General features: G+C 38.7%; 1 long non-coding RNA gene across 1 annotated transcript; it reads left to right on the top strand.

Moving 5' to 3' along the window:
* Positions 1 to 1,086: 1,086 nt before the first annotated feature.
* Positions 1,087 to 18,649, top strand: LOC128853815 (uncharacterized). Its single transcript, XR_008452593.1, has 4 exons — positions 1,087 to 1,182; positions 11,082 to 11,158; positions 11,691 to 11,869; positions 14,415 to 18,649. It is a non-coding gene; the product is annotated as an uncharacterized LOC128853815 (long non-coding RNA).
* The last annotated feature ends 9,351 nt before the right edge of the window (positions 18,650 to 28,000 follow it).

The following is a 28,000-nucleotide window of genomic DNA, read 5'->3' on the forward strand; positions in this document are numbered from 1 at the left end:
TCTGATTTTAGTTATAAATGTATTTATATTTATGTGCATATACTTGTATGCATCAAATATTAATTTCTTTTATTCTAATTCTCTCTCGGTTGTATCTGTCCCTGTGCCTCAGCGTTCTGGGGCTGGGGCGGCATTGCACAAGCATTGCCTTTGAGATGGCACAGAGCAACATCATCCCAGGGATCAACGGTGTCTCCGAAAGGCCCGGTTGTCGCTCTGTTACTCCCTGTTACAGGACAAGTAGACTGGGTGGTGTGACTGTCACCCCACGTGCCAGCCAGTGAGCGCTGTAAAGTACTTGGATGGATGTTTCCAGGTGCAGAGGACTCAGCCTCCAATGCAGATGGTACCCTGAGTGTCACGGGCTTGAGTCACACTAAAGGGTCTTAAAGCCCATATAGGCACGCACAAGGAGGGGTCTTGCTAGACCCTCACGCAGATGAGAACAAACCTGGAAGCACATCCTGATCCAGGCAAGGGTCTCACATAAGTGCTGTGGGAGCCCAGACATTAGATGTGACACAAACCACCTCAGATTACTAACCCCTAAAATTTTTATCTCTTAGAACAAATCTCCCCATTTCTTTTGATCTGTATATGAGGTTCCTTAAGTCCTTAACAGGGGAAAATCACCTCGCCTCCCTCAATGCTATACTGGAGGCCACCAGGTTAATTCTATGCTATATGCATGGATAAAAAGGCAGATGAGAAGAAAGAGTAGGTCGTGCGGTGGCAAAGGTTGAGAAGCTCTGCTTTAAACACTTTATGGGAAATTGTAAAACTTCTAAACAATTTAATAGATTAACTTCCCCTTTCGGTGGCATCAGTAAAACTGAATTATCACCCTCACTTCTAACTGATGCCTAGACCCAATACTCATCCATCAGGGATCATTTAGTGATAATGCAATCAATCCTGCCATGGTGCAGAGGGGACAAACTATGCAAGATACCATCACCAAATATCCTTTCCACCTCAAAGCATTCTGTGAGTCTTCGTCAATGAAAGTGCATTTGTCTAGTCTTATCTGCTGCAGTATACGTGGAATACAAAGGAAGAAAGTAAAATATGCATTTGATGTACATGTGCAGATGCCAGACGTATTATCAACCCAAGAAGGCTGCCTTTTCCCCAGGAACTGAACACAGCACCTGATAACCAACCACTGCACCACCACCTCAGGTACCAAATTAATAGAAACAAAAGCAAACATGAATCTGTCTTAAAATAACACTGTGGCGTGTGAAGGGTTTGAGGACAAAGAGAGATAACGTTGAAAAAATGTGTTGGTGTTGTATCCTTGTTTCAGAAAATCTTCCGGGATTTTTACTGGATATAAGCCCACTTGCAGGAAGAAGTTGTCCACTTCCACTACAAGTACATCTTTAGCAAAAGCAAATAATGTTTGAAATATGTAATAACTTATTTTCTAAAACAGAGAGAAGTGTTTGGTTTTCCTGCTAACAATAATAGTATTTCTATATTATTTGACTATAAGGTAACAAATTAGAATAAGTTCATATCTCAGCCAGCTATGAACTTTGCTAAGACCAAACTCCTTGGAGTTTTCATAAATGATAATGTGGCTACTAGAGTAAAAGGAAATGTTTCCCTACTTCTGCCTAGGAGTTGGGATTTTCATCAACAAACAGGATCAGGCTAAATTAAGAGGTTCACTGTAGCAGAGTTCTTCAAAGGCTTTGTAGTTGTTCAACTCCAATTAAAAGTCAATTGAATTGGACACTTAATTCCCATTTGTGTCTATGAAAATCTCTCTTCTATAATGTACCATGTTACAATTCTAGGCTGAAAAAACAGGTGCACGGAAACGTATAAAGAATGCAATGCATATACTTATTTTGAGGAGTGAAGAATAGCTATTATATCAAATGCTTAGTATTTACAGTATTAAACATAGACTATTTCCATAGCAGTACACAAATAACCCCATAATAACAAATTAAGATTTTTATATCTGTATTGATGAATGCATTCTATCACTCAGGAAGGTGCATGATTTTTACATCCAATAATACGTTCAGTACTGTGTGCCAAAGCAAGAGACAAGCAGCACACGCAGGACAGGCAGTACAACACAGACCTGCTGGTGACACATAACTGAATATCTTTTTAAGGGAATTAACAGGGGCAGCAACTGCAGCGGGGCTCAGAAGTGATGACAATAGAAGAATCTTCAGGGAAAGCAGTCTGACTCTGCAAAAAGTTACTGACATATGTAGGACAGTAGAAACAGCCCAAGAGCAAATACAAATCCTATCTGAAGATCATGTGGTGAAATGTTTCAGAAGGAATTACTAGAGATGAAAATGCAAAGGTAATATGTAAGGCAGAATTGTATGCCATCTGCTGCAGAGAAAACCGACAGGTCACATAAATCTGGTCAGGAAGAAGCCAACAGCGTCAGAATTACAGGAGACAATAGAAGGGTCAAAATCCAATATTCAGTCACAAATACTTTTGCATTTATATGTGATTTGGGTCTGTGCAACTAAAGTGGATTGCAGCAATTCCAACACAAACTTCAAGCTGGTAAACCAGTTAAAGTATCTGGTGACCACTGTACTTTTCACATCATCCTTCTCTGCTACTGAGCAGATTTGGTGTTAACTGCTGTCCAGTGAAGGGCTCCCAATATGAAGTGACTCGCTAGGAGAGCTGTAGTTTGCCCTGTCCTGCCTGTGGTCATGCAAAGTTTCTTCCATGAAGGTTACTTCTTCGGGGGGGTTGAGTGGTTTTATTGAACCTGTGGATAAACTGTCTTTAAAGAGACTGTCTGGGCTGTGAGACCAGAACAGTAATTATAAGGAAAATGAATTGCATCCTTGAGGTGTGACCCTGTTGAGCACCATTTGGTCAGCAGCAGTTTCAGCTGCTAACAGCACGAACAAGAAGTCAGCCCCGCTGGCTGAAGAATTATTCCTGCAAGCTTGAAGTCTAGTTTTACCCAGGCAGTGTTAAGCAATAAAAAGCTCCTGCTATCAGTATGCTGATCGCTCATTTTATAGAGGACACTAACCAGCACTTCTCTGCAGAGCAAATACAAGAACCATTTTTTAATTCTCCTAAGCAGTCGCTGGCTGATACAGATTTCTGCCAAGAATTTGTAAACGATGTAAAGCAAGATGAAGAAATGGGAATTTGCCCAGTAACATAAACGACGGCATAATATGCACGAGGTCTCTGCATGGACAAACAGGGAGGCACAGAACAATAAGCACATAAAACCTCGCAATTAGCACAAACATAGCAAAGAGAAGCATGCGTGGATGAGGAAAATTATTGCTCCGTAATATCAGGCAAGAACTGAAAGGCTCACCATTTTCCTCAGTCGTAGGTATTCATCACCTGGGTGCAGCCCCGCTGCTCCCCCAAAGCAACACAAACGTAGTTGGTGTGCCTGAGGTGCTCGGGGCCTATCCCCACTGAGCAGGGCATTGCATTTTATCCAAAAAGAGTGAGGCAAGAGGAACATGGAGAGATGATACGGAGCCCACAGGGAACCTGCAGGAGCCTCCCACGGCTCCTGGTCCCGTTCCAGACCTGCGCTGCCAAAGGCAGACCCGTGTGCCAAGCAGCCAGTGGATCCCCAGCCCGCTGGACCACCACGGGTGAGCGCTATCGAGATGCACAGGCTGTCATAAAATCTTATTCCAACACATCTTTCTCCAGGCGTGTTGTTTCTTAAATAGTCCCTTTGGCCCCCATGGAAACCATCCTGAGATCGACTTTTCAATATTTTTAACAGTGTTAGAAGTGACTTCTTGCCTCTGTGCATACAAATGATTGTAACTGTCCCTGTTTATCACTGCGACAGATATGTGCGCTAATTAGATATTCTTTTACACATCCAACCAAATCCCAGTTCTTTTGAAAATCAGAGCCTCCACTAAACTCCTCAAAATGGCTTCTTCCTCTCAGAGACGGCTGTCAGGGCAGAGCGTATCCTACCATGAGGAAACAGTGACGCTCAGGGTGCAAAGAAATAAATGCTGATCAAGAAAGCCATAACAAAACATGCTTTTGAAGCATAATTGTTTCTAAATATAAAGTGAGACGGCTGATTGTATTATTACAAGGAAATTAAGCAGTGGGCAGAAGACAATGCATCAGTGCCTTCCGTGCTAACGAACTTTGTGCTGTGCTAACGCACGGTCAAGATTGCTAACGAGGCGGGGGCCGAGCAAGCGCTGCCCAGGCCTTTGCTCCTCGGGGGCCACGAATACGAAACCCACGACAGCCACCGCATCCCTGGCGAGGAGCGTGGCCCCACGTGCCTCTGCGTGTGGGGTGGCTGCAGCCTGCATCCCCCACTCCAGCAGGAGAAGCCAAGAATTAGGAGAATGATTAAAGACCTTCCAGGAGAAATCCTGGGCTGGTCTTTCTCTCTGCCATGTCAGTCTGTGCAGTCGGGACTTGATGTGTTTCACAGGAAAGCAATGGAGTGATCCTCACCAGATGCTCCAGACCCTCCAAAGGGTTTAAGGTCCCACCATAAAAAGCTGCAAGGCATTCTCATTCCTCAGGTAGCCCTGGGAACTGATCAGGATCAACAAATATTAATAGACGTGAGATTTATGTGCAAATTTTCAAACCACCTTAGGACCGGTTTCTACGTATTTATTACTCAGAACAAACTCAAGATTTTCATAAGCGCTTTCTTTCTATTTAATTACATGAGCAAGAGCCAGTTTCTTCAAAGTGCTTGATAGATCCTACCCCATTGTGCTACCACTGCTGAGCTCTTCTGGGAATCTGGCTGCAAGGGCGTGTGCTGAGTACTTGGAAAATCCAGCTCATTCAGATCTGGCAGGCTGATTTTGAAATAATATCTGGAAATCTACTTGCAACATTTGTAATAACTATCCATTTGCATATACGAAATCTGACTTTTGGCATGAATAAAATTTTCTTATACCTTTCCTTTGAAAAGCTGATCCAGACTGTCTAGACAAGTCAAAAGTCTCATTTGTGCTTAATATTTTATAGTTTATTATTTTGCTTTCCTTTCTGATTAATTTGGAAACATCTCTTAGCAAAGATGTAGTGATAGGAGGATACAGTCTTATTGGCTACACAGATAATCCCTCTGCTCTGGTCATACATACCCTTGAAGTTCGGTTTAAAGCTTGCACACATAAACCCAGCCTCATAAATCTAATTCTACCTACTGGCGTGTATTTTCAGACAACCACAGTTCATCCAAACACACACTTTTTTATTTCTTCCTATAAGTTTTTTTCCCCCAATAGTAGCATTGTAAATGTTTAAGCAGGTGAACATTGTAGAGCTAAAAGAAACTTAAACGTGCCATGTATTTGCTAAGCAAAGATCCCACGGCAAAGATCCCTCCTTTAAAAGGGTCTGCCTCTCTCTTTCTCTCTTACTTAAAATACAGCTTTTACAAATATGACATCTTAAAATTAAAATGTTTGTTCTGAAAGTAATAGCCAAGATCATAGAATATTTATGTGATCATTAATATTTGAATTTTGAATAATGCATACTTATATTTTTCCACAAAAGAATGCAATGTGTGTTTTATACCAAAGTCATATTGTTTTCCCCGTAACAAGTACAGAAGCATCTTTATTTGCATTACTCACTTGCAGGTATGTAATATCAGATTACACCGTTAATTCTCTTTGTTTCCTGGAAATATCTATGTCAGGCTTTTTTTACTTTGCATACAGAAGGTGTCCATATCCATAACAGTCTACTTGAAAGGCAGGAAAGTTCTATGCATTTAGATGTTCATTTTGAAACAGTTTCTCTTTTAATTCTTTCTATTTCATTTGTTGTATTTGCTTCTTAGCGGAAGTTTTGTTTCTAGGAAATCTAAGCCACATCCTCCCTCTTCATCAGTAATGGTGTATCTATGTGCAAGGGCACACAGCTGCATCTCAAATAGCGCTTCCATGCTCTGCCGTTCCCCGGCACTCCTCAGGATGCTGATGAATGTGCTGACAGACAAAGGCTAATTGGCAGACCGTACGGAGTCAGTTTTTGATGACACAGAAGGAATAATAGGAGACAGAGCAGGTAACAAAGAAAGTTTAGAGGGAATAATAACAGATACAGACAGAGAGCATTTCATGAGAGGAAATGCAGTGGGAGGGAACTGAAGAACCCAAGAAACGTACAAAAGCATGAAAGGAGGGAAAAGGTAAATGGGAGCTAACTGTGGACTTGCTGCTGTCACAACACAAACAGAAAAGGTCTCGCATAGCAAAGTAGGTTTGGGATGGCACTTTCAAAACTGCGATTTGGATCACTGACATGTTTGCTTAAGGTTCATGAACCTACTAAGCAAACGTGGACCTATTTGCATGGGAGTCTGGACACAATATGTATTTTGTATTTCAAATTATGAGCTCGATACACAGCAATTTCACCTGATTTTCTCCTTGAGACCTGAGTACAGACATAGTTATTATGAATGCAAACATTCATTAAAATATTTCGCTGGACATTCATTGGCAAACATAATTATTGTACATGATTTATGGCCACAAATGTTTTCATGGGGTTTTTGTGAGTCTACTTTCAAATGGGCAATTCTGAGCGCGTGGACACAGCGTTCATTTGAGCACAGCCCAGATTTTACCCTCGCTCATGCTGTCTCTTACCACGGATTTCTATAGCGTCCAGTTGCAGGAGAGCTGATTTGAGCACAATGGTAAAACTTAAAAACCAAAGACAGGATTTGATGTGAAAATCACCTGAGAAAGACGATGCGAAGTAAAACAAATCCACTAAACACTCCACAGACAGTTCTTCTTTAATTGCAACTGATTGGTAAAGGATTTCCTATATTTAACTTCGTAATTAAAAGAAGATTGACAACCTCTAGTACATTCCCTCATTAGACGTCTTGCACATATTTCCAAAGCTGAATTTTGAACCTTAAAAAATGCCTTCGAAATATTGGCTAACATAAATCGCCGTTTATCGGCTATTCTCTGCGCAAGTTGAGGATATGGACCTGTGTTTCTGATTGTCTGTGCAAGTACTTATTAGCAGAAACGCGGCGAGGGTTTTCCTCCTCAGCCAACTAATGGATGTAACTGACTGAAGAGGAACACGTGCGTTTCAATCGGTTCAGCCTGCAGCTGAAATCTTCTGCCTCGGTCTTTAAAGGGAGCCAGAGTGCTTGGCATCTTCTTCCCCAGCATAATCCCACTGAGCCAAACAGACTGCAGCCAGACAAAGCGTCTGCACTGCTGACTGTGAGCTTCCATCAAGGACTTAGACATCTCCCTGATCTAAACTCCAGTTGTAAATAACTGCAGGTGAAATATGCACCCGTAATTATTGTTTTCCTCACAAAAACAAACAAGTTAAAAAAAATGTTGGCATTTTATCCTTTCCTTTCTCTTGTTTTTATTGTGAAGCACAAACATGAAAAACATACCGTCACACTCTGCACTGTGCACAGAGACATTTTACCCTTTAAGCCTCTAAAGAAATATCAGGCTCAAGCAAATGACCTAATTACTGTGTCTCCATTCAGGGTGTCCCAGGTCAGTGTGCAGATGTATGCATAAAGGCAATAGCAGCTTTGGGAAATAATCTTCTTGATTATAAACCAGCCATATAGATGTTCTCCTGTGTGTAAACATGTGCCACTCACCAAATATAACCACAAAGTATTGCTAATTCTTGTATCAAAATGGATGGGGGCTATTTGTATGTTTAAGGAAGATTTTTAAAGCTATTTCTCTCCTTAATCACACACAACATAAGTCAATGGGAGTTAGGCTTTTATAATCTGAATTTTGCATCACACGTAATGTCTTTAAGTTAGATATTTTTCACAGTAACTTACTGCAGAGGCAGCTGAATAACGGTCTCTGATAAAACTAACAAATATAATCCCTGTGTTTACTTTAATTTTTCCAATGCCCATAATGTTGAATGTTATTGTTCAAACCCGTGCATTTACTACTGCATTGAGGTAATGAAGAAGACATGTCTTTTCCCTCTTCTCTTGGCAGATGAATTGGATTTCTAAAAATTCACTGTAGTAATCACAAAACGCTGCTGCAAAGAATTACTTGATAAAACCTTTTGAGATTTCAGCCTACCTCGTCCCTTTGTTTCATAACTAGAAGGAGTATAATGAATGCAAAAACTCAGTGAATAGAGCTCAGCAGGGCCTACTTTTTCCTCATGACTCCTGTGATTATAATAATTTGATTTTATAGGTGTCTATCCTAAGACCCCAGTGAGGGAGCAATCTTTACTGAGTCATGAACTTTCACATCATTAAATCTCTCCACATTTATTTTAAACATATCAAAAGTGTCAAATAACTTTAGATCTACTAAATTTTATTTGCATTGGGTAAAATGAAGTTTAGCCACTTGGGAAAATCAATGAAATAGTTTCCTTAGCATCAGGAAGGCAGTTTGGGCTCTGAAGGCTGCATGATTTCACCCACGCGGCAGCAAAGCACATCGCCTGCACGGGCCAGGACACATGTTTACAAGGACAGGAATCTGAGTAATTTCCTACCAGTCTGAAGGGAATATTAAACTCTTCTGTCAGCTGGATGTGTATTATTTATGTTCCTTTTTTTGTTGTTGTTGTTGATTTCAAAAAATATTTCTTTGTTGGTTCAACGCTGACTCCTGATAGAAAGTGATGAAATGCCCAATATGTTAAAAAACCTTATCACTAAATCAGAAGCAGAACTATAAATTTTGGCTTTTGAAACTGAACTGACTGTTGAGGATCATTTTGCTCCTGAAATATTACAGCAGTGATCAATTTGCTGTAAAATTAAGCAGTTTAGCTCTGCAATCTATAGATGGAAAACATGTTGTTCTTGAGCAAAGTTTATGCCCTGCCCAAGGGATAAATTAAATTTTATGGGTAAGACATGCATTATTATATGCTTATCTGTTTAACATATCATTCTTTTCCACATCAGTATTATAAATATTTTTAATCATACATTTGATCTCTTGTGCATATATTGATATGGTAATTCCCCCCTGCCCCCCTCAAAAAATACAACCAAACACAGTTAATTCATCACAGAACAGGGGTGAATATTCTAATCTTCCTAAGAAATATGTTGAAGATTGAAGCAGAGGCACTTAAAATTGGGGCTACTTTGCAGTCATTCAGTGGAATAAAATTTTCCTGAAGGAAGGGGTGGAGCTACATTACCCATTTTTATTATGTTTGTTATTATTGGATATTTATATTGCAAGACTCTAATCAAAACTTGGGGCTGCGATCTAAGACAATTCAGTTACAAAAGTTAGGGAAAGCAGTCAAATGTATTCATTTAATAAACTTGTTACTGGTTTTAGAAATTTCTGCTGATTTTCCCTAAATATAGAATCACAGAATCACCAGGTTGGAAAGGACCCACCAGATCATCGAGTCCAACCATTCCTAACACTCCCTTAAACCATGTCCCTAAGCACTTCATCCACCCGTTCCTTAAACACCTCCAGGGACTTGACCACCTCCCTGGGCAGCTGTTCCAGTGCCCAATGACTCTTTCTGTGAAGAATTTTTTTCTGATATCCAGCCTGAGCCTCCCCTGGCGGAGCTTCAGGCCATTCCCCCTTGTCCTGTCTTTAGTCACTTGGGAGAAGAGCCCAGCTCCCTCCTCTCCACAACCTCCTTTCAGGTAGTTGTAGAGAGTAATAAGGTCTCCCCTCAGCCTCCTCTTCTCCAGGCTAAACAACCCAAATGGTACAAACACGATCCAAAGCTCTTAACCTGACTGTCACCCTGGCTTTCAAACACTGGGCAGCTTCTCTTAGAAGTTCCAAATGAAACAGATCTTCTGAAGGAAAGAGATAGTGAGAAGCTATGAATCTTTTGCCTTTCGTATTCAAGAGACAGCATGGAGAAGACCCTCAAGGTGTTTGTAGGAAGAGGTGACTGAAGAGTGATGCAGTGACAAATAAAATCATAGGTATAATCAATCATCAGTTCAACATTTACATTATGTGACACTGTGGTGTCCAAATTAGAAACAGATGAACTCCACTCACCCATGTTTGCTATCCGTCACATCACCGGATGTATTTTTAAAATGGCAATGTTGTAAGAACAGAGTTAAAATGAAGGTGGATGAGTTGGGAGAGTCAGTCATCTCCATCAGTGATCTCCAGTATCTGGTTGTTTGGGGGTTTTTTAGCTTCTGTTAAAGCAGATTTAGAGGGTAGACTAAAACCCTCAATTACGAGTTATTTTTATGATTCTATGAATCTACCAGGTCAGTTTGGATGGAAAAAGTAAACAGCAAAGACACCTTAATTTCGATACTTGCTCACCAGTCGCCTTCAGCATCTGCCATCTGTACTTGATGCTGTCCATCATGAATATTCCGTCACACTGTTTTATGTGAAACCTCTCCCCATATGCAACTTTGACTTGAGATACATGCAAATTCTACTAATTTAATTTTGAACTATGCAACTTACTTCTTTAATCAGCTTTGAAAATCTAAAGCGTGGGTCCTTGTAACATTACCTTCATGGTTGACAGCCCTTTTCTGCTCTCACCGCCCACTTGCTTCCTCTCAGTCATACAGATCATCAGTCTTCTAGTTTTTGGTGACATGGGTATCACTGACATATTATTTCTAGTCATCTTAATCTGCACTTGTTTCTTACTTTTTCTTTTCTGTAGCATATGCTCCCATCATTTTTTCTTATCGACATAAATACTTCACGCAGGCACATTTCAAACTGTATTTTAGGCTGTCTATAACATGTTTCCATGTGAATAACCTTTTCCCATTTTTATGGAATGAGAAGTTTAAGGTGAATAACACAATAATAAAGAAGGAAAAAAAGCACAACTCCTTCAAGGTGAGATCTACTCCACTGTGGGCAAATTGCTGGCTGATACACTGCAGGGACAATCTTGCCTTGCCAGGAAGATGTACGCGGGTAGAGGTAACCTGCCTTCCTCACTGGGGTGCTGTGAGGATTCATCAATGAATGTTTTACAGATAGTGGAGGTTGAAAATAGCTACAGAATTGCTAAATGCAATTGTAGACTTATTGTATGCTTGCACTTTATATTCAAAGGTGAGCTGTTTTGAGGAGACAATGCAGACGTCCCACATTATCCACTTTCTCCACCACGGCAAGGAAGTTCTGCAGAGGTACGTACCCCTCAGGAGTACACTGCCAACATGTAATTGCTGCAGGAGAATAAATGGGATACCTTCTCAGGCCTTTTCGTAAACTTTAATTCTATTTTCATAAAATCTCTTCTAAAATACTGCTCTCTGGGGCAGGCACCGTCTGTATGATCTGTGTTTGTACAGCTCGGTGAGACCTTGATCTGTGACTCAGTGTCCTGCATATTAACACACAAAAATAGAACAAAAATACAGAAAAATGTTACTCTCTGAGCAGAAGTTGTACTAGGCAAAAGATTCAAGTCCTAGACATAATAAAGATAAAGCAAATAACAAGAAATTCTAACTAATCTTTGTGGGGGATGTAGTGCCGTTACGAAATAGTGCTATGAGAACTGATTTGTTACCAATTTCTGAGCACAGATGTTTACCTGCATGCTAAGGGAAGGTCATTGTACATCTGGATTTTGAGACTCTGTAGTACAATCACAATGATCATACACAAATAGGAACTATGTGAAAAATGAGCATGTAGTAAAATAGTGTTTTTCAGATATGCACTCTGTTGGCAAACGCCTGGGGCAAATAGAAGAGAATAACATTTCAAAGATGATGTGAAACAACTGTTTTGTACATTAAAAATCTAGAGAAGAGAACACTGAAATGTTAGAAAGAAGAAAGGGGTGGATGGTCCCTGTGCTCTGGCACGGAAGGAGGCTCTTTGACTGATCTGTGAGTAGCATTCCTATTTGGAAGATGATTATTTATTAGATAAGGTGACTACCTATATACATGTATGAAGAACTTCTTAACCAGTAATTCCTCTAAAACACCTTTTAACTGTACACATATGTTAGTGTTGACTATCTGGTTACGAATTTTATAGCCTTAAAGAGAATTACACTGATTAAACACTCCATTTCTAATTGTATCTGTAAATCCCTGCTAACACAACTGAAATTCTAGTCTGAAGATGGGAGGATAGCGTGAGCCATCCTGAATGAGATGACAACTGGAGTCCATGGCTCTGAGGAATCTGCACCCAGAGGCACCCAGCAGACCTCAGACATACCAAAGGTCATTTATGTCATACCTTACAAAATACCCATTAAAATGTTACAACGCAGCAAGTGTGCAATTTCTCATCCGTAAAAGCCATCCTACATGAACAGCTCAATCATCGAATTCCTGAGCTACATATGTTATGCGCTGTGGGCAAGCATGAATTATTGTAATAGGATATTAACAAAGACTTCAGTTCTCTGCATTGAAATCAGTGACAATTTGCCACTATCTTCACTGAAAACTGGAATTTGCCTCTAGATGGGACACCAAAATACATTCATACTCTTCCTTGTCTCTTGGAGAAGAACAAGACAAAGGAGGTGGTTCCAGGACTCTGGTATCTCACACAACTCAACTACACTTGATTATTATTTGCTCCTCACAACCTGAAAAGAAACCTACTACCAGATTTGTCTGTCTCAACCCTGCTGAAGCTGAATACTTTCATACATATGTATGGATAGCTTAAGTTTTTATGAGCATAATTTGGGCTTTTCAAAATAGTGACACAATAACAAAGCAAAATTGAGACATGCATGTAATTTGAATACTGATTTAGTTTTATCTCTTCTTGGGGCTGGCACTTTTGATGCTGCTCTTTTCCATTCCATCTTCTTTCTGTTCTTATTTCCCAATGAATGGAATTAGTTCTGAGTGCATTTGCTACTTCTACCAACCAATTATGAAACCAGAGGAAATACATATTTGTGACCTTCCTAAGAGTTTTGGACAGTTACTTATTTACTGCTACCTCTGAGTTTTCTACTGACTACCTCAAGACATGGTCCTGATCCTCTTTTCAAACAGGAAAATGAGCACTGCCAGATGACTATTGCCATGTTTCATGGCATTTGCAATACCATAAGCCCTGATTTTTATTTAAAGCAATGCAGCATTTCAAGGAGGTTACTGCAAAGGATGCCATCTGCTTGTATTTCAGGTTAAATACCCTCAGTGAGGTGTTTGCATTGATTTGCAGACTCAGGGTTCCCTTGGAGTGAAAAGAAGGCACTCAACCAGCTGCCTACTGTGCCACAATAGTCAGGTTGATGTCTGCTTCTGCTGCTGGATCATCTTGCAAGTTTAGACTTATTAGAGGGTCCTCTTTCGTAGAGCACTAGGTGTGATGAACTCTGCAATGCCTCCTCGCCCCTTCTTGAGGTGTATGAGTAACAGGCAAAACCACTGACCTGTCGCACCTACACCACAGCACAGAAGCCCCTCACATTCAGTGGCAGATTTGAACGTTTCAGCATTGTGGGGAACCTGGTCCTAAAAATTATTCGAGAAAACTACCCAGTTAATAACTTCAAAGAGAAAACTAAAAAAAAAAACAATGTTCAGGGGGCAATCTACGAACGGAAAAAGAGGGTTACATTCACCTAATAAATTACTTGCAGATTGAATAATTCATGGAAAATATAGGATGTATCTACAGGGGTTTGATTTGGTGTGTCAAACTCCTCTGGAAAGTGAAGCTGCCTTAGAAACTTTGCAGTTTCCAAGTTATCGTATCAGTGTGTTACTACAACAGAATTCCTATCTGGAACCAGATGCATGGTTTGAGTTTCTTGTCCTTGACACCAGTCAGTACCTGATGTTACAGGGAAAGCCACAAGAAAAGTCTTGCACCTGTCACTATGTAACGTGAAGCTCCTTACATTGGGCAGGACCTGAAATAAAGGCTTTTCCAAAACTGTATTCCTAACCTGGCAGATATTTCCGCATGTTTGAACTTTCATAATGTCAGCAGAAATTCACTTACTTCTTTAAAGTTAAGCAGATGTACAAACCAAGCGCAAGAGTACGTGTGTATGACTTACCGGTCATCTTACCATCTGAAGTGTTATGTCATGGATATATTGACCTAAAATTATTAATATATAAATGGAAGAATATCTAAGACCTTTTTGAAAGCTGTTAAACAATTGGCAAAGAGTTAAACTCAGCACAAGTACTGAGTTTATTTAACTTTGGATAAAGTTTTCAATCTGTACATGAAAGTAGGCTGAAGTATGTTCGAATGCAATTGAAAGCCTGGCATTTTAATACAGAAAGTAGGTAACAAAAGAAGCATATGAGACTTCGTAAACACAGATTTTGAAACAAATTTAATAATAGACTTTTTAAACTCTCAAATCACTGTCAGAGCATATATATGTTAAAAGACCTATAAATGTATTTTAAAACAATCTATTTTCCTTTCACTTAGCTGCCAAGATCTCCATTAGGAGGTTTGTGTTTCCTTCTAACATTAAAGAATACCTCTAACATCTGTAGCGATGAACGGTGAAGAGTGTCAGTTCTGCTTCTGAAACAAGCGATGCCGCCATTTGAAGGAGGAAAAATGTGAAATAATGAATATGCCTTTGGAGAGCAGTCTGTTGTATAACAGAAAATGTGCAAAGTCTCTTGCTAGGTTTGATCTTCTGAGTTTCTTCTGTACACCTGCATGGAGTGCAGCTAATTACACAAAACTTGGTCAATGGGAAAAGTATCGCCCAGGGATGCTGAACCCAAATAGAAAGTGTCACAGAGCGCATTGAAAGGACTTTATCCTATCTTTCCTTCCTTCCTAGTATCAGGAAGGAGATAAAGGGATCACATTAAAACTGGAGCAGCCACGACTTGAAATACTATTTGCTTTTTTTTCCATGAAGGTTCTGAGAAAGAAGAAAGGAATGCTACGTTCACTGGGGATTTGGGCAGTGCGTGATCACTTTTCTTCTCCACAATCGCTTTCTGTGTGACTTGGGCCCCTCTGTGCTTCATTTCCCTATCGGTAAAGGCAAGCAGGAGCATTTCTTGATGTTTTAATAACCATCAATAAACAGGTGGGCATGCTAATGATTGCAAAATGCTCAGTCATTATAATAAAGGGAGGCATGTACAACCATCGCAGGGCAATAAAAGTAATGTCTGCAGGAGTTTACTGGAACCACAGTACAGAGCGCCACAGATCCTGGATAATAGAATGGCCAATATTTTATCATTGCAAGTATCTTTTAAAAAAAAAAAAAATCCCCAGGTCTAATCTATAACCAAGAAATGTAATAGGATCTGCAAAAGTTCCAAGGCCAAGAGAATTCACAAACAACATTTTCAGGCAAAGTGATCTCATCTCAAGTAGAAAACACAAACAGTCCATGGTAGGTGTTTTAAACTGTCTAAATGATGTCTAACACTCAGAGACACGGCGGGTAAACACTTAATCTGCCTAAAACTGTAGAAGATACTTAGCGTGAAGGTTTTTACAAATATTTCAGATATTCTCAAGTTTTACGTGAAAAATTTCCTGCAATTATGCATAGAAACATGTCTTTCTTAATCTAGGCAGGATGTCCTGCCACTTTTACAAGTAAGAACGAACACAGACTTCAATGATACTCCATCTTAAAAATAATAAAAATTAGAAAACCATTTTTTTACAGTTTTCAAAAAAAAACTTCAAGTGTACTTAAAAAAAACCTGAAGTTTTCTTAAAACCTGATTCCTAATACTCATGTCAAAGACAGAGGCTGAAAACCACAGTGCTTAACAAGAAAGATAATAAACTGCTTGGTACTCAACCTTAACTGCAATGAAGGGGGAGAAATCAGTGTTAATCTTGCTACTCAGTCCTTAATTAATTTTATATTTTGCTTAGCTTTTCCTTTTTCAGCTTGTATATAATTTTATATGTAAGATATGCATGGTTTTACATTTATTATCTGCATATATGCTCACTCCAAATTGCTAATTCATCCTTAATTTTTTTGGTTAAAGTTACACGCTTAATGTTATTTTAACATAAGGCTTTTTCGTAATGTAATGATATTTAATTTGCATTAGCACAAGTGACATACAATAGATCATGCTATTATCATGATTGATATCAGATGAACTGGCATAAATTCAACGTTATAAATTGAGCCTATAAATGAAACTATTATTTTACAGGAATTACTGTAGTAGAAAGGCTAAGGACCCTCAAGTCAACCTTAGTCAAACCCACTCTTTAGAGTTTTATATTTTATGCCTGCAATAAATGCTTTTGTGAAAGCCCATAACCTGCAAAAAAAAAGTCATTGGAAGTCTATTAATTATAATAATACTATCCAAAAAGCTGTGAGGGCTTATTTTTGTGACATCACTCTTTGATTTCTTACTGCCTTAAATTATCCCTTTGTTGGCTGGGTGAGGGTAACAGTCATACTTTTGTCATTAAATATAAGGAGTTTTAAAGCCTGATCCACCTTAGCTCTAATTGATATTGCTTTCATTTGGCAGATAGTGACCTGATTTATAATTTAAATATGCATCATTATATGCACCTCTTCTGTATAATGAAAAAGCAAAGTTACTCTCATCTTTTCCCGCAATGTTAACATCAAGGAAAAGTATCTTTCTTTTTTCCTTTTATACCCAGAGCCTAATTGAAAACTGTTCATTGAATTTCAACATGATAGAAAAGTCTTTTTATCTCTCAATTTGTCCATTAGCTATTATAATTGAAGTATCTGCTACACAGCTGAATTGATATTGTTCTTGTTTAAATTCTGGATTTCTCTAAATCTTCTATGAGGCATCAACTAAAAAAATATGGGTTAGGAGACATTAGCTAACAATATTGCCTAAATGGGACATTAGACGAGCACTCCACATGTGTAAAGCTACAGAAAGTAGGAAGTCATCTAATTTTACTGGAGAACGTGTTGCATAATAATCTTAACAGCATGACCATAAGGTTTGCTAATTGCCACATCTGTTTAACAGCTGTCAGATGTTTGCCATATGCTGCCATCAATATTACAACAGAGTACATTACAGGGAGTTTTATTGTGTTCGACTGTTATTTATTTGCCACAGACATTACCACAGCCAGTGACGTCTATTTATGTTAGATCACTAATTATATTTTTAAAGCTGCATGCAAAACCTAGTTTTTTTAGCTTCCCTAGACCCCATTTCTGATGATGTAACTAATAACTTTTTCCCCACAGATCTCTGAACCGATTTGTAAATTCCTATCTCGTTAGGGTAAATAATTTTTCTGCAAAATAATTTATTTGTGCTGGTTTTGAAGGATGTTTCTAAATCCAAGTTGGGTTTTAATGGTGATGTTTGTAAGAACTTCTTTATCAAAAAACCCACTTCATTCCAAGTGTTTATTCACCAGGACACAGGTTAGGGATAGGAGATAATTCAGTTTTAGAGCTCAGAAGGTTGGATACCCCAATTCTATTCACAAATCTGCCACTGACTTGCTCTGCGACCTTGATTCATTTTATGAGCTTAATTCTGATTTGCTGATCTGTAAGCTAAAAACCTTCTGTACAACTGTACCATCAAAACTCATTCATTAAACGTCGCCAAAAAGTAAAAGCTAATAGAGTACTACTGCTATTAAAGGATCTAAATATGGCTGATCTTTGCTGTTCTTTTAGTCATTCTTTCAGAGATTTTTTAAATTCCTTCTTTCAACCAGTCTGTGCGTTACTTTTCCGTTAAATGCAGCTACTAAAGCAATGAAATAGGAAGCAGAGATTGACAAAGTGCAGACGAGGCAAAATATGCATGATGTGATTTAATATGAGTTGATAGGTGTCACCGATCTCTATTATAAATAGACTGTGCGAATTCCATATGATGTATTATTTATCTATTGTAGATGCCTTTTTGTTTCATTAATAAACCTGGAAATCAGACGTATACGTTTCCAATGACGAGGGTTTGGCAATACAAGGCATTGTGGCATTTGTCTGCAATTGCTCAATTATTTTCATTATTTTCTTCTTCTTTCTCCATAAATGATTAATGTTTGAGATGTTTGTTCAAGATTATTCTGATTCTAGCTCATTCGTCCAGCTGAATTCTTTTTTTTTTCTTCTCTAATGAGAGAAGATTACGGCAGTGTAAGGACTTCCACATTGACCTGTATTCTGGTTCTTCTGAGATGCTGCACTGGAGCACACAGCATAGGTCCTCTGACTTAGGTTTATGCTCAGCTGTGAGGTCTAAGAACTCTTGAAAATCTCAGTTTGAATTTCCCTCAAAGCCGAAACTCTTAAGCTGTTGTTCCACCTACAGTTTAGAATGTTTCCCTGGTATTTCTATGCTCCAGAAAGCTAAGAAAATACATTGCTGCTTATTTGGATAGGAAAGGGTTTGAATTTTTCAAATTTCTGAAGAGTACAGCAAGCAACAGCTAGTATCTTCCCTTCACTCCTTCTGAAGATGCTCAAGCGAAGATATCCTTGAAGACATCAAAGGGTAAAGAATTTAAAATAAAAGGCAAAGCTGGGGATTGTTTCAGGAGCCACACTGTCAAGCCTCGAGTACTCTACAATGGGTGAGGTTGGCAGGAGGGGTCAGTGAAGGAGGACAATGGGGCTGAGTTCAGCCAACACGTGCCTAGGGGAGAAGGAGGTGCTCAACCCCCATGAGAAATCAAACTGCCTAACAAGAATGCTTCCATCAGTAATCTAAAATTTGTCTGCCTTCCGCATTTGATCTCCTTATTTTCTTCTTATATGCCTTTTTAATGCTGTTTGTAGCCACTTCAATTATGTGATTTCCTTATCTGTATACCATTGAGAATACTGTACAAGACTTTATAAACAACTACTAAGTTTATCTGCCTGTCATTTGGTTTTCATTACAGAAGATAACAATCTTTCTCATATCTTATAAGAAGATATAATGTGATTGTTTCTAAACGGGGAGGGGAAAGTCTAGTCTGCATTATCCTCAGCCCCACGGTATTTGTAACGTCAGTAGTGTTAGCACAATCTCCAACATTTTTCCTTGCTGTGGTCTGGGAAGAATTATCTCTCTATTTTTTTTTGTCTGCGTTTACTGCTATCTCCTCTTTTTCTCCGTTTTGGACCCCGTGAGTTTCTTATCTGGAGCATGGTTACGTGGCCACAGATTCGCCTATATTCGGTCTGATCATTCCTAACTGTTTCATGGGGCTCATGCACTGAAGGGAAGGATGAGAGGCAATTGTCAACAGTTCGCTGTATTAAATATGGATAGATATTATTCATGTAATTTGACAGTTCTTGACTTTCAGCTGTATAATGACAGTGAAACGGTAGGAATTTCAGCAGCCGAACTTCTGTCTTACTTCAAGATAAGCTTATCAACTGTAGCCTGAATCCATTCAACTCATAAGCAGATCAAAACCCATGTCATGCTGAACTGCTGTGCTGATTCCTGCTTCCTAGTATTGCTTTACATGTCCATATGGTCTTAGTTGTTTGCCATCTTACAGTTATTTTGCAAGGTTTTCAGGAGACAGACTGTCTCTTGTATTTGTTCAGCACCTTGTACAGTGAAGCCATGGATCCTGCTTGATGCCACCAAATGCTCACATAACATAAATAGCATGTAATGAAGTGATAATAGGTGATGGTCAGCTCTTCTATTTTTCTCTCTCTTCATCAGTTATGCAGTTGATGTACAGAGAGTAGCTGCTTTGTTTGGTTTCCCATAACATGAAAAAGCACTCTGAAGTTTGTCCTGTGGTATTTATTCCAGAGATGCACAGGGATCGCTGAACAATATGCAAGAATCATGTATATCATTTCGGTGCTACCTCCACCGCCGCATGGGGTGGCAGCTGCAGACTAAACAATGTCTTTAGGTTAAGGACTGATCAAGTGTCTGTGGAATTCCCATGTTCCCTGACGTGCCTTCCAGATTACTACACCGTTTCCAAACTGGTGGGATTTGGTGGGGCGGGGAAAGAATAGTGGATTTGAAGAACTTTTGGCAGTTGAAAGTTCAATTTATTTTTTCTTTTTTTTTAAAAAAAAAAGCAGAATTGTGAAAGCAGATGTGAAGTCTCTCTTTAGTCATCTCATTCAATTTCTTCTCTGCCAGTTCACTGGATTTCGATCTTACAGCTGGAAGCTCCTCCAGGCTAGGACTGTCTTTTTGTTTCTGCCTGTACAGTGAAGAGCATAAGAATCAATATAATAAAAATGTAGAAATGTTGCTACTGGCTACGACCACAGGCTGGTGTCCTGTCTTCAACTGGACCTTGTCCGCTCACCATTGTGTCTGATGTGTTGTTGGCAAATATGGGATACTAAAGAAAGTCAATCAGTATAGACTCCCCCAGAATATTTTCAGATAATTTATGCTCATTAAATCATTATTGATGTGTTTGTCTTCTCTGAATTTGGTCACTTTTTGAGTACAGTTTTGAGCAGCAGTAAACAAAAATTAACATTATCAGAATAATATCAGATAGAGAACTTTTACAATTTCTCAACAAACAGCAGGAAACCCTTTGCCATTTGACTTTTCACTATAATATGTTGATGGAAATATGACTTCAGGTTTCAGAATTAAATGCACTCCTCAGTGGTTTGGTTTATGCATTCATAATTATATTTACAGTTAGAAATAATGTAATCAGGAAAATAATTTTTTTTTATTGGCTGAGTGCACAAAATGACTTGGGAAGAAAATGTATTTTTAAGCCATGCCTTCTTCCCAACAATTTAGGATCACTTTAGCTTCATCTCTAACATACATTAGGAAATTATAAGCTAATGAAGTCCATATGGGTTAGTATTACAGCTAAAGCTTGCTGGGTCCCTCACGAGATTCCCTTTTGCACAGCAAAGCCCAAAATGCCGAGGACGCGATAACGCGACATAAAACCACTGGGGTGACTCTGCACAGTTACACCATGCAATGGTTCCCTGTAAATATTTTAATTCCTTTATAACAAAAAAGCAAGGCTTTAAGTGAAAAAGTGGACGGGGAGAGGGTGCACAGCATCATGTAATTGAGAATTCACGTGCCCTGCTAGGCAGGGTTAATGGGCATTGCCCTGCAGTAAACCGGCTCCTGTGAATCCTTGAAATGTCAAAGTGGTACAAAACAAGGCTGTGAACCAGGTCCTTGTGGTGTTAAATGGAGGCTGCAGGGCAGCTCTGAGCCCAAATGCATAATTTGTAGACACAGGATGTCATTTACAATTGTTTACCTCTCATTAAAACTAATCAGAATGGCTTTCTGTGAAAAATTGATTTTTAATTGGAAAAGTTACATCGGTGAACCTGTTTTATTTTTCGTTGAAAAGCTGGAAACATTTTCTTGGGAACTGATGGAAAACGTCTTTCTTTGCTGATAGTTTCAAAAGCACTGAACAACCTTTTTTATCTCCATTTTTTTGCCAAAATTAGCCATGAAAAATAATTGTTCACATGCTTTGCGCAGTGATTTTTGTCAGAAAAGTTATTTTCCATCGAAAATAAATTTCAAGGGACATTTTTGCTTGCCAGACTGAGAGGCACGTGAATGCTGGGATGCAAACAGGAGGGCAGGCTCTTACCGGGGGCTTCCGCGCTTCTCATGATACTTTTCAACAGGACTGTCACTAGCGGCACAGGGCACAGCAATGTCAGTTTTAATTAAAACCTTTTGGTTTACCTATTGCCCAGAACAGCTGCAGCATAAACCGAGAAGCAAAGGCACCACAACGTGTGCAAGTTCAGGCTTTGCTGAACATAAGTAGGAAACAATACTAATGTGAACTCCACACAAAACTCATATATTCTAGAAAATTTTGATCACCTGAAATGTTTCATGCAAACTTTTGCTTATTTATAAAGAACATCAGCTAGAAAGAAGTGCAGGGTGGTTTTTTTTTTCCTAGAAAAATGAAAGACAACTGACTGTTTTATGCTTAGATGTTTGTGTGGCTTATGAATCACTGCTTGAAAGCTTTGGTAAGTACCCCACAGAATTTGCTGAATCTAATTCAGTAACAATTACACATTTAAGCTTGCTCCTCAGGCTGGATAGTGGCTGTTTACTGTTACGTATGACAGTCAAACTTCGAAGACATTTAAGATGAAGGGATTTTAGGTCACAGATAGTTGTATGTAGCAAGTTCTTTTTGAAATTCAGTGTGATTCAAAGACACGACAACACCAAATCTTAACCCTCCACAAATAGACGTTAACTCTTCCTCTGACCCTGAGCCTCAGGACTGCCCTGTGTGCCACTGCTCATCCCTCCCTGCTGCTCCAACCTTTGGGATGTTCAACCTTCTATTCTGGTCAGCGTAGGTCTCTTAACTCTCTTAACAGTAGAGTCGAAAGAACAGCCTGGAGTAAAAATCAGTCCTGGGCAACACAAGTATATAAACTTTATGCTGACCCATCAAATAGGATACATTTTGCCTGGATTTGAATGCCTACTCCAGTATGTCGAGAATAAGCTGGATCAGCAGGTGTGATCCTGAAGGAGATAAGTTATCTCCTTCCCCAGTGATTGAAATGTGGAGGACCTATTATTAAGTAATTACTACAGGGTATCAGAAACTGGTGTGTCTGATAGTCCTCGTTTTATAAATCTGAGCCGCAGGTGTGAGGATGTGAACAAAAATGCCCTTTGAAAGAGCTATGGGAATGGAGAGGCTCCTATGGAGTCGCCAGCCCGGCCCCACAGCTCAGCTGGATGGATGGTTCCCAACCCCTTCCACCCAAAATCAACCAAGTGCGCAAAGCTGATTTACAGAAGTGGGTTAACTGAAGCAGAGTAGGGAGCGTTTGCCGAGACTGCTCTGATGTGCGGTGGTGGAGGAGGAATTGCCCTGTGTGAGGAGCACTGAGAAGGACTTGAAAATGGCAATATCTTCTCCGGGCTGCTGGAGCTGCAGGAGGACATTGGCCTCCAGCCTCACTCCCACTACTAACTCCCCTTTGCCTCGGTTTCCCTTCATGCAAAATGTAGGTAAGTAAGCATATTAATCACCTTGTAGGGATAGACTGTTAATTAAATAATGACAGTCAAGTTACTTTAAATTCAAAAATTGCTAATCTGGTGTGCGATGTGTGTGTTTTTATTTCTCTGCTTGTTTTTCAAGATATTTTTTTGTTGTTGTTTCTTTGTGAGCATCTGCAAAAATAGCCTCGCAAGACATGCATCTCATTTTCATGAGAACTTTAAGAAAACCCCAGGGAACAGTATCTCTATTACCTGAAGTTACCTTTATATCATAAGATATAGGTAGCAACTAGTCAAAAGGCACAAAGGACCTTTGGAATTTAAACTTGTTAGGTGTTCTGCTTAATAGAGCTGAGCAAGATTTTATGCTGGCATTGAAGTTTTCATTGCTAGGCTATGCTATTTAAAATGGAATTTCACACTAATGAGCCTAAAATAAAATAATGTGTGGAAGGAGATTTCAAAGTATACTCAATTCTATCAGTTGTTCCGTATAAACAGAAAAAAATTACAAATACAACCAAACAGCGCCCTCTTCTGGTCACTAACACCCAGGCAAACACTCCAAAAATACAGATTTTGCAGCAAGTCCTAAGAGCAATGCTGGTCCTACAGGAGAAAGGCAGGGAAGGTAAAATGCTGGAGATAATGTTTCACATCCCGTTTCAAAAGAAAAACATAGAAAGTATTACTCTACTTTTATTTGTCTGTAGGTTTTGTATTAAATCATGAAAAAAATTAACAGAAAGCCTGTTTGCCTCAAAAGTAGATCTGAGTTATGAAAGGTTCATTTTCATCACAGTTATATCATTTCTGCAAAACCTTCCAGGTGGGTCATTCAACAGATCTGGATTAATAATTTTTTTGTATCCAATAGATATTCCATTTTTTTCCATTTTCAAGCTTATAATAAAAGAATACTTTTTTTTCCCCACTGCATATATACAGAAAATAGTTTGTGGAGCTACGTTTTATTCTGTAATTCTTTATGAGCAAAGATCTTTAATGTATTTGACATTCTACCTTCTTCAGGAAAACACTCTTATATTTCTGATTCTTGACTAAATAAAATTAATTTTAAATTTCAAGTTTCCAATGCAAATTTAAAATTCACTTTTAATGAACGTGCTGCCACACACTCTGAAACTCATGAAGCCTGATAACAGATGAATGAATTTGTTACAAGATTCCTGGAAAGCAAACACACATGACCATGGGGAATATTACCATGATTAAGTTGTGGTGCAAAAACAAAAAACTACTTTTTGTTATTATTTTACATTAGGTCTGACCAACCTATTTACCTTGTTAATTAAAGATCAGTAGATAGAATTTGCTAGTTGGACTATTCTCCGATGCTCTGTTAAATAGCAATATGTTTATACAGCTCAAATGCAGAGTTCTTTGCACGCTACTTCTGACACACAAGATTTGGAGTCGCACATCTCTGTGTCATGGCTGACTTAATTAAAATTTGTACACGAAGTGTCTGATATACTTTGTTTATCATTCTAGCAATATTAAATGTAATCAACAATAGCATAAAAAGAAACTCTTCCTCACTCTAATAATCCCACTAAAGTCAGAATAGGACTTTTCTTGTAAGAAAAACCTGCAGTCATGAGGAGCTTTAGCTTCAATGCCGAGGACACAGTATTTAATAAATTATATTTAATTCCACAATACAAAAGTAATTTTATTTTTTTATCTATCATCAGCTAATCTAGCTGAAGATATATTTTAATTTGAAAGTTGGAGAGGTTTGATGTCTTGCAGCTAAGACATAAGCAGAAGTCCTTCTGATTGTCATCCGACAGTAAAACATCCCTCTTTTATAGACCTTTGCACAAACCATGGTTGTGTGAAGAGGAAACCTGATAAAGTGTTTTTGTGGCAAATTGATGGGCCTGGCTCGTACTGAAATTCTGCAGTCTTTTCTATATGCACAGCCTTCGTGAAAGATGGGAAGATTTATAGAGAAAAACTGAAGGAAGCAGATTATTTTTTGTAAGCTTTGGAGTGTATGAATTAATAAATTCTAGTTGTCCTGGCTCTTAGGAATTCCATTCTGTCTAAATTTCAGTTTTGTTTTCTACTTTGCCTCCCCAGCAGAGTCGAACCTGGGAATAGCATCACTCAATGGCTCGTTAGTTTGATAAAGTGGCATAAGTGACTATAGCTACAATGCATACTTCTAGCTCGGAAGCATTTATAGGTCTCGAGGGAATTCTGAAAAACACCAGAAAGTCTTTAGGTACTGAATCACAGGCAAGTATTTTGAATCTTTAATTTTTTTTTATATATTCTTTTCTATGAGGATGTCAGAACTAAAATATGGAATATGCTTTTCCCACTTGGTTTCTATTACTTGTAAAGCATTCAAAAGCTTCTAGAATAAAATTACCTCTATGCCCTGCTAGGGAGAAGGCAAAATTCCACTGAGTATCAAGGGAGTCCCTCTGCTGGTGTTGCTTTCCATTTTTAACCCAAATACAATAATAAAAATGACTAAATATTAGACTGCAGCCGTACAATCTTAGATGCAGCATTTATTTGTTATCATGTTTATCCCAGTGGAGTTTTATTGTATGTTTATATTTATACAAAATGTGCTGAAATATATTCCATGGATTAACATTTATTTTCAGGTGTGACATATTCATCAACATAATAATGTGTAAATTTGTTTTAAAAGTTTGTTCAGATTATGATAGCAGCCAATTTGCATTTAGAAATAAAGAAGAATTGAAACAGAAATGCAAAGAGATGAGAGTAACCGGAAGGATGGGGAGGAATGGCAGAGAACTGGTTTGCAGAGAGAAAAGCAAATTGTAGATAACAGGTTAAAAACAAACAACAAAACAAGATTACAAAGCATTAAAAATACAACAATTTTTGAAGACTTTAGGGATACTCCAACAGAGCAAAAATCTGAAGTCCTCACAACTCTCACGGTGAAAAAGGGCATAAAACGTTTTTGTCAGGATAACAAATGAAACGATATAGCTAACTTTTCTAATCAGAACTGGGCATTTTCCACTGTGTGAAAGACAGTGAAGCATAGTTAACTCCATAAAACCCAGAAAATTTCCCCTGTGTGGATTTAGGTCTGCTCTTTGACAATAAATAATTAGACTTCTCAACATAAAAATACATTTGTATTTTGTTACAGTATTCATTTAAGGTTTAATCACAGTTGTCAATGTGTTATTTCAGTGAATAATATTTTCGGATTGAGTTATTTCACAGTTCATGCAGCAGTAAGAAATATCTTAAGGTACTGATTGTTTAGACTTTATTTATTGTAGAGGAAAGCAATATATTGGAAATATTGTATAAATAGCAAATACACTAAACAGCAAAATCCCTACCTTGCATTATGAATTGAAATGACCTTATTTTAAAACATTTGAAAAACATCATAATTATATGTTATCAACACAGAGACAGATTACCTATTATTTTAACATAATTAATTTGAGCTCAGTGCGTTTGTGTTGCTGTGTGTCATCCATCAATATAATTATAAAATGCTAAAAACTGGGGTTTGAATCTTCAAGTTATTTTAATTGGCTGGGTTTTTTTTTCCTCTAAATCCACCATTCATTTGTCTCCATCTTCAATGTCTGGAATTTTTAATTACAATTTAAATTTCTTTTTTCTGTCCCCTAGGCCACATTCCAATCTCACTTGTGATGTTTTCGCACCAGGGCCTTCAAGAGAGATAAGCTTCCCCTTTTCAGTGACCACAAGCTTATAACCAAGTTCATATTCTTTTCTTGCAATACTGCTCGGGTTTTTTTCATGTCTTATTGGTATGTTTGCCTTCATTTATACTTTCATACCTCTGGTTTGCTGTTTTGTTTTTCTCTTTTAAACCTATCCTCCTCCATCCAGTATGAAAGCAAAGGAACTAATAAATGGTGTAATGTTTTACAGGGCTTTCCCTAAGTCAGGGTTTGTTGTCCTGCTTAGCTCAACCGATAACTCTCTTCCCAGTGCTTCAGTAGATCTGGTTTGGTTTTCCCTCTGTTCGCAAGGTAGGATACGTTGCCCCTGTGTGATCTAAAATGATGGGAGCATGGATGGAAGCTCTGTATGAAGGTAAGAGTCTACACATTTCTTGTCGTACACAAATGTCTCTCCAGGAAAGCACTGAGGCCACAGCTGTCCAACACAGTGCCTGGGAATGCCTGTCTCTGAGGCTCTGATGAGGCTTGACTTTTTCATGCCTCTGACTGATTTTTTTCCTTTCTCTCTCATGATTGACATTTGTCTTTTCTGGGCCTTGTTTGCTTGCACTGCACTTGTAGGCAGCCTGAAGCACTGCAGTATTTTCATTTCAGTCAGGTTAAGGGTGACGAGGATTACACATGCATACTGATTTATGCCTTAAAGGCTGGAAATAGTGTCAAGTGTGATCTCAGCAGAGCTCTGCTCGATGACTCAAGTGCTCAGTACGGTGTTATATTCTCAGACATCAATCCTCATCCACCAAGATGAAAACTCTGTCCAGAGCATCGTTCAATAAAGTCTTGATCTGTAAGTGTTATTAGTTATTAATAAGATAATAATGATGTTTTGAGTGTTCATGCCAAAGCCGGAATCAAACCTTTATCTGGCTAAGTAGTGTTAAAACACAAAGCAGCGAGCAGTGCCAGCCTCAAAGGGCTTTCACTGTAAATGTGCACTGGATAAACCGGTATTTCTGCAAGCCACGTTATACACACACTTGTGTGCTTGTGAGAACCTTTCGCTACAAACGTCCTGTGCAAAGAGGCAATATAACTCCAAGTCCAATGTTTTTACAGACAGGTCCTTACTGAAGTGCCTGTTGACTGTGTTTCCTTCATTTTCTAACCATATCCATAAAACAAAAGCAAAACAAACCCCAGAGGGAGTGATTTGATAGTTAATATTCCCTTAAGATACAAAAGGCCAAGGACTTGAACCACAGGTGCCTGCATTGCAAGCTACTGGTTCTTCTCGTGCCTGTGCCTTTCTCCCTCTGGTTTTAAACACACATAGTTGCCTGCACCTGAAAAGCTTTTCCCAGCACAGACATTT

The sequence above is a fragment of the Cuculus canorus genome, chromosome 16 (assembly GCF_017976375.1).
Source record: "Cuculus canorus isolate bCucCan1 chromosome 16, bCucCan1.pri, whole genome shotgun sequence".
Taxonomy (NCBI): domain Eukaryota; kingdom Metazoa; phylum Chordata; class Aves; order Cuculiformes; family Cuculidae; genus Cuculus; species Cuculus canorus.